This window comes from Psammomys obesus, unplaced genomic scaffold (genome assembly GCF_907164565.1).
Source record: "Psammomys obesus unplaced genomic scaffold, mPsaObe1.curated_primary_1811, whole genome shotgun sequence".
Lineage (NCBI taxonomy): Eukaryota > Metazoa > Chordata > Mammalia > Rodentia > Muridae > Psammomys > Psammomys obesus.
Window position 1 is genome coordinate 7,434,673 of NW_026596433.1, and position 13,915 is coordinate 7,448,587.

Below are 13,915 nucleotides of genomic sequence, written 5' to 3' on the forward strand. Positions count from 1 at the left end.
ATTTGTTCACCAAGGATTAAAAAAAAACAAACCAAACCAAACCACATTAAAATTAAAAAAAAATTAAAAATTGGAAATAAATAGAATTCACTTGCACAGTATGACAAAATAAAAATCCCACTGGAGGTAGGCACATTTTAATGAAAAAGTTACGAAAGTAGGGATGCTCTGTTTCTGCTGAATCTTTTTCTAAGTGTTTAACTACTAAGCTGATGGACATCATAAAAAAAATTCACAGATAAGAAAGAACCAGGCAGTAAACTGATATCTAAACCACCATTGTTAACTTGTTAGTGAATCTGTTTCCTTGAAAACAGGATACAGTGAATCTGTGTGTATTTAATGGAAAGTAGCTGCCTGTCCTGGAGAAGTAGGAGAAAATACTCCTCAATGGAGTCAGAATTTCTGATCTGTTATCCTGCAAATAAAGCCTGTTTCCTAGGCTGGCTAATATTCTTATGGAGCAACCTGAGCTATTGATAAGTTATCCGATTCCTCTCCGGAATCAGCTGTCCAGGAAGGATATAGAGAGGAGGGACTGAGGTGTGTGTGGGAGCAGTCTCTGATAGTGGCTTTGTAAGAATGCCATGTTGAGAAGGCAGGGAGCATTGGGAAAGGAAGAATAAGACTTAATAGCAGGAAATCCAGGTGGGGTGGGGGTGGGGAGGACAAAATCAAAAGAAACAAAGAACACAGCAGGGAAATGATAGCTGGATTGTGTGGGGGTGACATCCAAATAAAATGGTATTCTAAATCTCTGGACACCATTGGATGAGAACTTCATAGATTTACCAGGTTTTAAAATTTGTTCATGTATTCTGTATGTGTGTGTGCGTGTGTTTCAGGAAGAAGGGATGCTTTTCTTTGCCAAAGGGTCCAAATTAGGTAAATTGGAATAGCTACTACTTTAGTGGATTCTTACACATACTTTAAACCAGTCATTGGGTGCTTGAGATCAACTGTAGGCAGTTCAAGAACATGACCTTATAGCATTACGTTGTGCCCTCTGAGAATGTTATCCATTCCTTTTCGCTTTTAGAATGCTATTATGCATTCAAGCACATGGACTATTTGGACTAAATTGAGCCAGGATTTTTCACACCAGATGACCTGGGACAGCGGAGGAACAAGTATGATGGAATGGAAAGGGTATTTATTTGAAGCCAGAAGTGCCAGGCATGACAATACACCCCTATGACTCTAGTACTCTGGTAGCAGAGGCAAGAGGATTGTTGAGTTCAAGGGCAGCCTGAGCTCTATAGTGAGAAACTGATGAAAGATCTAAGGGCTGAGTTTATAGCTCATTTGTACAGTGTCTGGGTTAGAAGATTAGATCTAGATTCTTCTGGGACTTATAGGGTGTGGAATTCTAATTAATGGTGTGAGATTAGGGGAGTTACATATTCTCTTACCTATGGTTTCTTCTGTGTGAGTCTGTTTTCTCTATCACTATGATAAAACACCTGAAAACTTCAAAGGAAAAAGAGCATATTTTGGCTCCCAGTTTTAGACATGTTGGCCTATGGTCGGCTTGCTTCATTGCTGTGGGCCTGTGGTGGAATGGAACATACAGTAGTAAGAGTGGGAGGTGGAGAAAAGTTGCTCACTTTATGATTGCCAATAATCAGAGAGACAGAGGAAGGGAACCAAAGACAAGATTCGCCTTCCGAGGGTATGCCTCAAGTGGCCTGTTTCCCTCAGCTGGGGTTCACCTCCCCAAAATGTTATCATATAAGTTCATTAAGCGATTAATCGGTTATGGCAGAACCCTCAGGTGCCAATCATTTTTCCATAATTACCCTGTAATTGGGAACTGCGTTTTCAACACTAAACCTTTTTTAAAATATATAATTTTTATTTTTTTATATTAATTACAAGTTATTTACTTTGTATCCCAGCTGTAGCCCCTTCCTTCATTCCCTCCCAAGCCTACCCTCCCTCCCTCATCTCCTCCCTGCCCCTCTCTAAGTCCACTGATAAGGGAGGTCCTCCTCCTCTTCCATCTGACCCTGTTTTATCAGGCCTCATCAGGACTGGCTGCAATGTCCTCCTCTGTGGCCTAGCAAGGCTGCTCCTCCCTTGGAGGGAGAGGTCAAAGAGCTCGCCATTGAGTTCATGTCAGAGATAGTCCCTGTTCGCCTTACCAGGGAAATCCATTTGGCTGTTGAGTGGCCGTGGGCTATGTCTGAGCAGGGGTTCTAGGTTATATTCATGCATGGTCCTTGGTTGGAGATCTCAGTTTCAGGAAAGACTCCTGTGCCCAGATATATTTGGTCCTTGTGGCGCTCCTGTCCTCTCTAGGTCTTACTAACTCCCCCTTCTTTCATATGATTCCGTGCACTCTCTTCAAGGTTTGGCTGTGAGTCTCAGCATCTGCTATGATACACTGCTAGGTAGAGTCTTTCAGAGGCCCTCTATGGTAGGCTCCTGACCTGTTTCTTGTTTTCTCCTACTTCCGATGTTTATTCCATTTGTCTTTCTAAGTTAAGATTGATCATCTTACCCTGGAACCTCTTTCTTGTTTATCTTCTTTAGGTGTATAGATTTTAGTATGTTTATCCTATCGTATAGGTCTATTATCCACTTTTAAGTGAGTATATACCGTGTGTGTCTTTTTGCTTCTGAGATACCTCACTGAGGATGAACTTTTCTAGATCCCACCATTTGCCTGAAAATTTAATGATTTCCTTGTTTTTAATTGCTGAGTAGTATTCCATTGTGTAAATGTACCATAGTTTCTGTATCTATTCCTCCATTGGGGGATATCTGGGTTGTTTCCAGGTTCTGGCTATTACAAATAAAGCTGCTACAAACATGGTTGAGCAAATGTCCTTGTTGTGTACTTGAACCTCTTTTGGATGTATGCCTAGGAGTGGTATAGCTGGATCTTGAGGCAGCACTATTCCTAATTATCTGAGAAAGTGCCAGATTGATTTCCAAAGTGGTTGTACAAGTTTACATTCCCACCAGCAATGGAGGAGGGTTCCCCTTTCTCTACAACCTCTCCAGCATGTGTTGTCACTTGAGATTTTGATCTTAGCCATTCTGATGGGTGTAAGGTGAAATCTCATGGTCGTTTTGATTTGCATCTTCCTGATGGCTAAGGACGCCAAGCATTTCTTTAAGTGTTTCTCTGTCATTCTGTATTCCTCCACTGAGAATTCTCTGTTTAGCTCCATACCCCAATTTTTAATTGGATTGCATGATTTGTTGCTTTTTAACTTTTTTAGTTCTTTATATATTCTGGATATCAGCCCTCTGTCAGATATAGGGTTTGTGAAGATCCTTCCCAGTCTTTAGGCTGTTGTTTTGTTCTGACGACAGTGTCCTTTGTTTTACAGAAGCTTTTCAGCTTCATGAAGTCCCATATATTGGTTGTTGATCTTAGAGCCTGTACTGTTGGTGTTCTGTTCAGGAAGTTGTCTCTTGTGCCAATGAGTTCTAGGCTCTTTCCCACTTTTTCTTCTAACCAATTTAGTGTGTCTGGTTTTATGTTGATGTCTTTGATCCACTTGGACTTTAGTTTTGTGCAGGGTAATAAATATGGATCTATTTTCATTTTTCTTCATGTAGACATCCAGTTGGACCAGCACCATTAGTTGAAGACGCTCTCTTTTTTTCATTGGATGGTTTTGGCTTCTTTGTCAAAAATCAAGTATTTGTAGATGTGTGGGTTTATTTCTGGGTCTTCTATTCAGTTCCATTGATTCACCATTTTATTTCTATGTCAACACCATGCAGTTTTTATTACTATTGCTCTGTAGTACAGCTTGAGATCAGGGATGGAGATACCTCCAGATGCTCTGTTGTTGTACAGGATCATTTTGGATTCTGGGTTTTTGACAATAAACCTTTTTTAAGGGCAATTCATACACAAACATTAAATACCTCCTCCTCAAATGAAAATGATAATTCTTTGTAGGATGATTCTGGAGATTAATAGGATTGAAATACTAAACTCTATTTATTTATGTGAAACATTCTCAGCAGTTTGTGATTAGTGTTTTATTTATTTCCTTTTTAAAAATGGGGAAATTGAGGCAGAGAAATCACAAAAATTTCTCAAAGTTATGAATGTAACACTTGGATCCAAACTGTGAGCCCTGGCCCTAGGATTCCAGAGCCCACGGGTTTGAGCAATGCTATTTTATTTCTGTCTGTGTTCAATATTATATGTTCTGCTCAAGCCAGTTCTTCTCTCCTGAGTTTTTCTTCTCACATGATGGACGATTTCTTGAGTTTTTGTGGTTGTGTAATTTTGAGCAGAAAATGTGATAGTAGTCTTGAAATGAGTTTCAGGAGAAAGCTAACTCATCACCTATACTAAGTTATCTTCTAGGAGTGCTGGAAGAAATTTTGTCTCCCTAGGCACCTTGCCTTTTTTGTTTGTTTGTTTTGATTTTTTAAATCCAATGTTGTGGAAGTATTGTCTCAGAAAGCTAAGATGTGATCTGCTTTACATGTTGTAATAATACTTTAGAGACAACTGTTTTTGGTTGTTTTGGCTAGTAATGTCCAGTGGACATTTATGCAGGTAGGCATTTTATTAGCTGATTCATTCATTATATTCACATGCTCATTTTTCCCCTGTAGAATCAGAATATTCATCAATGTTTATTGTACTTAAATCCTAAAAAAAAAAAATGCTCACATGTGAAATGTAAATTTCTCCTCTCATTTTTGTTCTTTTTAAGGATCTGCTCATATAAAACAAAAAGCCCAACTGTTCTCATTAAAATCTTTTCCGAGTGGGTGTGTTGGTGCATAACTTTAATCTCAGCAGAGACAGGCAAATCAGCAGTTTGAGGCCAGCTTGGCCTATTCAGCTTTTACAGGATGGCGAGGGTTACTCAGAGAAACCTTGTCTCCAAAACCAAACCAAAACAAAAATTCCCAGAATTGTGAAGATTTCAGAGAATGAATACATTAAGGTTTAAATGAAGTTTTTTCCTCTTCTAGGAGAGAATGATTCCCAGGAAGAGCAAGGACACATATGGAAAGCCTTAGCTTATCTTTAGTGCCTCAGAGACCCATTCTGGGTCCCATGGAAGGGCCAGTGAATGGGATTAAGCCTCAGATATAGGGTGTCAGTCACCATGAGGGATGTGTTAGAAAATTCTTCAATTCTTTTTTCTTTGGGTTACATACAAGAAACAACTTAGTAGCTAGCACTGCTGTGTATTCTTAAAAATGAGATGGGTATGACTGTGTCTTCCCTGTGGCTCTGCTTACAAATGAAATAGCTCTCTTTTCTCTCAAGTGCTTCAAATAAGGCTCCAGTGAGGGAAAAAATAGGTTAGTAGGTCAAAGTAAATTTCTATTCCTATATTTTATGCTAAAGCTGAGTTCCTCGGTTTCCTGTATTGATCTAGCTAAATGGTGATTCAAATAATTTTATTTCTATCAAGTCTCAGAGAAAAAAAAAGCCAATTATACTGATTTGAAATGGTGTCAAAAGAATGAGTTTCCCAGTGACTGGTGAAATGGACAAATTATTTCAGCTCACTCCCTTGCAGCGTCCTTGGGATTGTATAATAAAGCCCCATCTTTTCTTTTTCTTTCTCTAGTGCAATTGTCTTCTTTAAACATCACCATTTAATTCCAAGGAAACAATGGTGTCTTATTACCTTTCAAAACTGTTGATGTCCAAATCAGAAAGAAAAAGAGTCTCAAAATAAGTATAAATGAGTTCTTAACTTTCTTGGAAAAATCCTCGTAAGTACTCCAGGTCAAGCCAATTGAAAAAAGCACGAGGAAATCTCAGAAGCTGAAAGTGAAAAATTTCACCTGCTACTGTCTCAACATCTTCCCTCATTTTTCTTTTTCTCCTCAGCAGCAGTGTGCAGTCAGTTGCTCCACAACTGGTTTTCCTTGTTGCCTGCTGGACCCTTAATTCCTCCCTGTCAGCACTTCCCCTCCCCACTCTTACAGCTCGGATAAGGAGTGGGTAATCAGTTGAACTTGTGGATACTTCTCCAGATGAAATTCAACCTCTCGACCTCTGGGGGTTTACCTATTCTTCCTTACTACCCTAAGATGAGTTTGGAATGAATTTTCTCTTAATGGATTCTATTTGTGGGTGGGGGAGGCAATGGCCACAGTCTCAGAGGCATGAACATACTTCAAATAAGGGACAAGAGCTCTTGAAAGGAATGTGAAAATAGATGGGATCCCAAGGAAAGTGTGTCTGAGTGGAGATACTGTATCTCATATGACAGAAGTCACCTCCTGACATTAGAGTTGAGCTTGAGAGGTGACTTTAAAATAATGTAGTTGAGAAGAAAATATGAAGGCATTAGTGTGAGACAGAGTAAAATGAATATGTAACATTTGAGAAAAATTAACAAGTACTGATCACTAGGAAGGAAGGCGTTAAAAACGTTAAAAATAAAATGATAAAAATAGAATAGCACCTTGACTAAGCTTTCTGTTGATTTTTTCCAAGAAAAAAAAATTTTTTTAAATTTGTTTATTTACTTACATCCCAAGAGTGCTCCCTCCCTTTTCTACTCTCAGTCCTCCCTTTCCCCCTTCTTTGTTCCCTTCTCCCTTATCCATCAGAAAATGGGAGCCCCTTCCCCAGTACATCAAGTCACATAAGTACTGGACTGAGCATATATCTTTATCCCCTGAGGCCAGGCCAGGCAGCCCTGCCAGGGGGAAGTGATCCAAAAGCAGGCAATAGAGTCCATGTCAGAAACACCCCTCCCCCCACCGGGCACCCCATATGAACACCAAGCTGCCCATCAGCTACATGTGTGTAGGGGGCCTAGGTCCAGATCATGCATGCTCCAAGGAATTAAAAAAAAAAAAAAGATCCTGTGGAATTATGTAACTTGTGAATCTGGCTCCAGGGTTGTAAATGCTAAAAGAATAATAAAAGAAATATCGAAATGGGAATGGTATTTTAATAAAATTCTCATCTAGGCACTGCCACTATTCATGAGAGTAAATTGTTCCATCATTACATGTCCAGGTTTTTGTTTCTTTACCATAGCCAGAGCTCCCACACGTCCCACAACTTGTTTCCTCAAAGTCCCAGTCCTGCTTCAGCTTGAGTGTTTTACTTACTAGGTAGCCAGGCCCCAGAGATATGTGTAAACATTGTGTATTTCCATAGAGTTGTCTGGTAATGTTGGAAACGGAAGTAATGCATCCAGGTTTGCAATGATGCACACTTGCATTGTCTATCTTTGCAGATGAGACCTGTTTCTTCTCCTAGGAAAAATGTGATCCTCTTACCTCTTTCACCGAGAAACAAAAAATCCTGCAGTCACACAACTCACATAATTAGTGACTTTACCAAGAGGTGTAAGAATCTTCTTTTATTTTTCAGAAAGGTTGTGGTCCACCTAGGAATGGGGATAAGGTAGGCAGATAATAGGATAATTTGTTCTCGATGCGTGGCACTGAAGAGCAGGTGATATTTAAGACACAGATGATGAATGGGACCCAAACTACAACCGAACAGAGAAGACCTACTAAAGGCAGAGTCAGGAAAATGATTCAGGCAGTGGGAAATATTTTATTACTGCACATACTTATTAACTTCTATCTTTCTCCACAGGAGGATAGCGTACACTTGCCAGCTATGGTGTGATTTGTCATGCCTTCTAGCATGCAGTGTAGTTTAGCTCACCGAGGCTAGGCTTGCCTATGTGACTTGCTCTCTTCTGAGAAATATGAGAGAATTTTGACATGCCACAATGGAGCGGAGGCTTGGAAAGCATGTCTCGTTTCTGTCCTCCACTGCCAGGGCACTATGTCTTGACCGTGTCTCTGTTGCGTGTGGGTTCCAGAATGACATGACACAACCCAGAGTGGGGCTCGAACCCATTAAAAGCCCCACACAATATGAATGAAGAATTACAATTTACTAATGAAGCCCTGTGAGTTTGATTATCTGCAGCACAGCTTGTCAGCACAGGAGAGGAATCCATCTTACGCACATGCTGGAATAGAAAGATACATGTTTGAGAGCAGGAAAGAAAAACCCATTTAACCCAGACAAAGGATTTTTGGAGGAAAGAAATTAAAAGCAAAGAAATGTGGGCCGATGAGATGGCTTGCTTTATAAACTTGGCAACCTGAGTTCAATTCCCGGAAGCTATGTAAAGCTGGAAGGAGAGAAGCGACTCCGCGGAATTGTTCTCTGGTGGTGGTATGATCAGGAATGACTCCATAGCCTCATGCGTTTGAAGGCACGGTCATTAGGAAGAGGCTCTAACGGAAAGGGAAGGGAGGTGTGCCTTTGTTGGGGAAGGTGTGCCTCTGTTGTCACAAAGGGCGGGTTTTGGGGTTCCAAAAGCCCACACCAGTCCCAGCGTCTCTCTCTTCCAACTAACTATACGTGGGTCTTGACGTGCAGTTCTCGGCTACCATGTCTGCCCGGTGCTGCCGTTCTCCCTGCCACCAGGATGATGGCCTAAGCCTCCGAAACTGTAGCCCCCAGTTAAATGCCTTCTTTTATAAGGGCTGTCACAGTCCTGGCGTCTCTTCATAGCAAGAGAACCCTGACTCCGACACCCTTTGATGGCCACGTGCATGCGGTACAACCTGTTGCCTCCAACAATTATAAATGAACTCAAGTTTAAAGAAAGAGGGTTGGGTCACGCTGTGGATGCCTTATTCTAACGGCGGTAGAGAAACACTGAAGAGTTTAAGCGTAGAGTAAAATAACAAAGGGAGGATTCTAACTTTTTTTTCTTCTTCCAGTAGCACTGTTAGGAAGTAATGAAAAAATGAATAAAAAATTATGTAATCGAAAAGTGTTTCTGTTGAAAAATAAGTATTTTATTGGAAGAAGACAGAATCCACATATATACAAGTGCCAAGAAAAAAAAATATAATCAACAAAACAACTTTGTGATGTAGTTAAGGGTCGCCCCTAACTCACAATCCTCTTGTGCTAGGATTAAAGGTGAATGCCAGGACATCTTGCTCAAAATATTAAAAAAAAAAAAAAACAAACAAACCCAACATTAAGTTTTATTAAAAAAAAAAATGGATGTGAGCATGATGGATGGCCCAAGTAACCGCTGTAAACTGAGAAGCGGAGCAGGCTGCTGCGGTTGGTTGGATCCTCTTCACGTGAGTTATTCTAGTCGCTGTATCGATCACATTAGGTGGAAGCCGTGAAACCCTCACGATTCAAGCTTGTTTCTTTTCTTTCAACATATATTTCAAGCAATGTGCAACCTTTTCCTTTGTCTGAAGCTCCGTTGTTAATACTCATCTCATGGTGACGAAGATCAAGTGGATTGATGACGTGGAGGAAACGCATTCAAGGCTCATTGCATGTGCCTTGCCAGTTTTTTACCACTTGCCAACTGTATGAAATTTCAACAAGAATGGCTTTTCCAAATTCATGGACAGGGATGGAACTTGACATGAAGTAGAAGCCTCAGCTATAAGAACATGAGGTTTATCTTCAGTTCTTCACCTGCTTTGAGTCCACTCGAGTCCTTTCCATATCTAAGCAGGGTAATTATCTCACATGGTTTCCGTGGACTGTATCCTGTTTTCCAAGATCCTTTGTCATTTGGTAGCTTAGGCCACTGAGGACAGATAACAGACGCTCAGTGCCAACAACAACCCATTGTCAAGAAAACCATCCGAGTGTTTTTAGTTCTCACCTGCGTTCAGGCTCGAATCGGTCCCATTTTTAGTTCCCATAGAGTTTTCTCAGCGTTTCCTGTGTAGCATTTAATTTTTGTTTCAGATCTCATAAAACCAGCACACGCTGCTGCTCTGCAAACCTCCTGACTTGTAAGCGACACATTTTTGTTTGTTTGTTTTTTTCTGTCATCTTGGATCCGGAATTCATGTGATTTTCTTTTCGTTTCTTTTTTTTATTTTTATTTTTATATTAATCACAGGTTATTTACTTAGTATCCCAGCCGTAGACCCCTTCCTTATTTCCTCCCAATCCCACTCTCCCTCCTTCCCTCCCTCCCTCATTTCCTCCCATGCCCCTTTCCAAGTCCACTGATATGGGAGGTCTCCTCCCCTTCCATCTGACCCTAGCTTATCAGGTATCCTCAGGACTGGCTGCATTGTCCTCCTCTGTGGCCTAAAAGGCTGCCCCTCCCTCGGGGGTGGGGGGGTGGAGGTCAAAGATAAGCAACATGTTCAATGAATTGCGATTACCTGCACACTGCATTCACTTAAAAGGGGGGTATCCTTTAAAACAATGATAGTTACAGAAATTCAGTGTCGTTTTACTTAGGAGGAAATGAGGGACTTGAATTGACCGATGGACACATGCTTTAGCAGGATGGTTGGAAGTGCTTCAGGAGTTTCTTTCCTTCCTTCTTTCCTTCTTTCCTTCTTTCCTTCCTTTCTTCCTTCCTTCCTTCCTTCCTTCCTTCCTTCCTTCCTTTCTTCCTTCCTTCCTTCCAAGCACATTCCAAACTCATGATTATGTTTTGATAAGAAACAAAACAGAACAAACAAAACAAAAGAAAAAAAAAAAACAAATCCCCTTCTCCACAAGTTCTCAGGACCTATTTATTGGCCTCCTGTCCCAAAGTGTAGAACTGATGTCAGATTGTTATGTGGCTTGGTTCTTGGTGACGTGTTTTGAAGTTGAGTCAAGGTGATGAGAGAAAAGTTACTAAAAAGTGGGACTGAGCTATGAGGTGACTAGTGTTTTCATATCAAAGTGGAGGTACTTTTAAAAGCATTTATTATCTCAAACTAAAACATAGAAACTTATGAGTGTGAAGGACATGATTACCAGTCGTGGCTTTGCTACACTGCAAAGTCCAAGTTCATATGAAATATCCGAGGCCTTGGCTAGCAAGCAGTTTGTTCAGGGGAACTATTTGACAGAGAAACTGTGTCAGTTTAGAACAATACTTTACCTAGGAGAATCAGGCAGTTAGGATGGTGAGTGTTGCCAGTGATTGAAACATAACTTCGGATCTTAGGTTGAAACACTTCTGCCCTTAAGAAAACAGAATTTAATCTGGGCCCAGGGGTCTTTTCTGAGACTGATACTCCAACCAAGGACCATGCATGGAGATAACCTAGAACCCTGCACAGTTGTAGTCCATGGCAGCTCATTGTCCAAGTGTGTTCCCTAGTAAGGGGAACAGGGGCTATCTCTGACATGAACTCAGTGACTAGCTCAGCCTTGCCAGGCCACAGAGGAAAACAATGCAGCTAGTCATGGTGAGACTGGATAAACTAGAGTCTGGTATAAGGGGAAGAGGACCTCCCCTATCAAAGGACTGGGGAAGTGGCATGGCAGGAGAAGAGGGAGGGAGGTTAGGATTCAGAGGGGAGGAGGGAAGGGGCTACAGCTGGGATACAAAATGAATAAACTGTAATAAATGAAAAGTTTTAAAAAGAAAACAGGATTTAAAAGTTATCTCTCTATGTCTACATATACCGGGTATTGATATCAGGAGTGAGAAAGCCATTTTAAATAAGTTCTGCTGTAACGTAGCTCATTTTTTTAATTGAAGACAATCAATATTGTTTTTGGCACATTTGTCCCACAGTGAAAAAAATATTTAGCATATGGGTGAAAAAGAGCTTTGACCATGGGTTAAAAAGATATTGTATGGCTAAGACTTCTTTGTGAGGAAAGTTGGTTTTGTGTGATAGTCTCTGGAAAGCTGTTTGGAACTTACTACAAACTCATCATGTGATCTCTGAGGTCCCCAGGAAAAGATTTTCAATTGCACTGGGTAAAAGCATTCATTTGTGTTGGAGTTCTTAGCAAACTCAGACTATTTTCTTCAATTACATGTCAGAGAGATCATCCTATAACAATGCTTTTGGTGTATTGTTCAAAAGAAAGCAGGCAGCAAACAGCATTTTGTGGTATGTAATTCTATATATACAAAAGTTTATGTGTGCGAATGTGCACACACGTGTGTGTGGAGAACAATGTCTCGAGGCTGCTAACAGTCAGTTCTAGGCAATGGCTTTGGAGTAGTCTTTATTTTCTGAGCACAGCTTAAAAACAGATTTTCTTTCATTATTATGAAAGGTGTCCTGTATTTGAGAGAAAACACATGAGTAGTTTAAAATAAGGTAATTAACTCCTGTGGTCTACCTAAAAATATAAATATTGCTATTTGGTAGGCAGCAAATCTTCTTCTGACCCTACTTTCCTCAGGAAGATAATTACTTGTGTGGATTCTGTGTCCATCATACCTTCTTTTTCTTGTATAGTTTAGACATCAGTGAATGTGTCTATCACTAAGATACTATTTTGCTTTATTTTTGAGTTTTAAATAAAAGTGACCACATGGATATAGTCTTCTGTGAATTTCTTTTAGTTTAGTCGCTTGTTTTAGAGACTCATTCATGTCAACATATAACCTTTAAATTGCAAATAAAAATATTTTAGTAAATAAAGCAATGAAGTTACAGGCTATTTAAAATGAACAAATTTCATTTGTAACTTAAAAATATGCTTAGATTTCCTGACGGGGTGCTGAAATAACCATGCTTTTGTTAACTGAAGTATTTATTCGTTCTTATATGTTCCCATGTAAATGGTTATCTAGCTGCCTTCAGAATGTGATTTTTAGGCACCACGACTGCATGCCCAAACAGAGAATGCCTATAGTTCTTGTGTCTGTCAGGCAGCCTCTGTGTCTGAAGAGTAATCACTTGCTTTTTTTTTTTTTTTTTTTAATTTTTTTAGGTAGGGAAGTTTAAGAACTATGCTCAAAGAGAAAAGAAAATGTCATTGGCCATTAGCATAAACAGTTTTAGCCAGTGATTTAGTTCTTGGAAAATAAAGAACAGGCTTTGAAAGGCAGAGGAGAGGAAAAGGGCAACTATACACCTTGAGAAGCCTGGAGGACTGTCGTTCAGTGTGAAATTAAAATGGAGAAAAGGAATGTCTTATACACTGCAACAAAATACTATTTAGCCTTAAAAACAATAAAATTCAGTCCTTTGTAACAACATGCTTGAACATGGAGAAAATTGTTAAGTGAAATAGGTGGTCATAGAACACAAAACCTTTGTGGCTCCATTATATGTGTGATCTAAACAAGTTGCACTAGTAACAGCAGAGAGCAAAAGGTTTGTTTGCCTGGGACTGGGAGTCAAGGTTGGAGGAATGTTGTGCAAAAGGGCACAAAACTTCAATTAGACAGAAGAAATAAGTCCAAGAGATTTATTCTATAACACAGTGCCCAGTTAATATCGTGGTTTTATATTTGAAAACTTCTGAGAGAGATGAAGATATAGCTCAGTATAGCAACAACATACCCAGCATGTGAGAGGCTCTGGGTTCAATTTCCAAAGCTGAAAGAAATATGCTAAAAGGCTCTAATTGTTCTCCTTACAAATGGAAAAAATATGAGGTGATAAGTATATTTAGTACCTTGATTTTGATAATCAATTTTTTATATACATTTTAAGACATCAAGCTACACATATCTAATTATAATTCTTGTATTAAAAAAAAGACTGGGCATTGTTTTTTTTTTTTAAAGATTTTATTTATTATGTATATAATGTTCTGTCTGCACATGTGCCTGCACGCCAGAAAAGGGCACCAGATTTCACTATAGATGGTTTTGAGCCACCTTGTGGCTGCTGGGAAATGAACTCAGGACCTCTGGAAGAGCAGCCAGTGTTCTTACCCTCTGAGCCATCTCTCCAGCAAGACTGAGCATTCTTTGGGTTTCTGAAGATGGCATGAGAAGGAGTGATTACACAATTCCCAGGTTTGCGCTGTACAGAGAAATAAGATGGGGGAGCAAATGTTTATCCACAATAGGATCTTGCCCACATGCAGTCGTAAGCACTGGCTCCTGTTTTAGACATGGTGGAAGATACCTCCCTTTCCATGAGATAGCCCCACTTGCTTCTGTAGTTGTTTGAGTACTGTGTTTTTGCAAATTTGCACTCAAGGATCGCAGGATAGTAAAATTTCCACCTC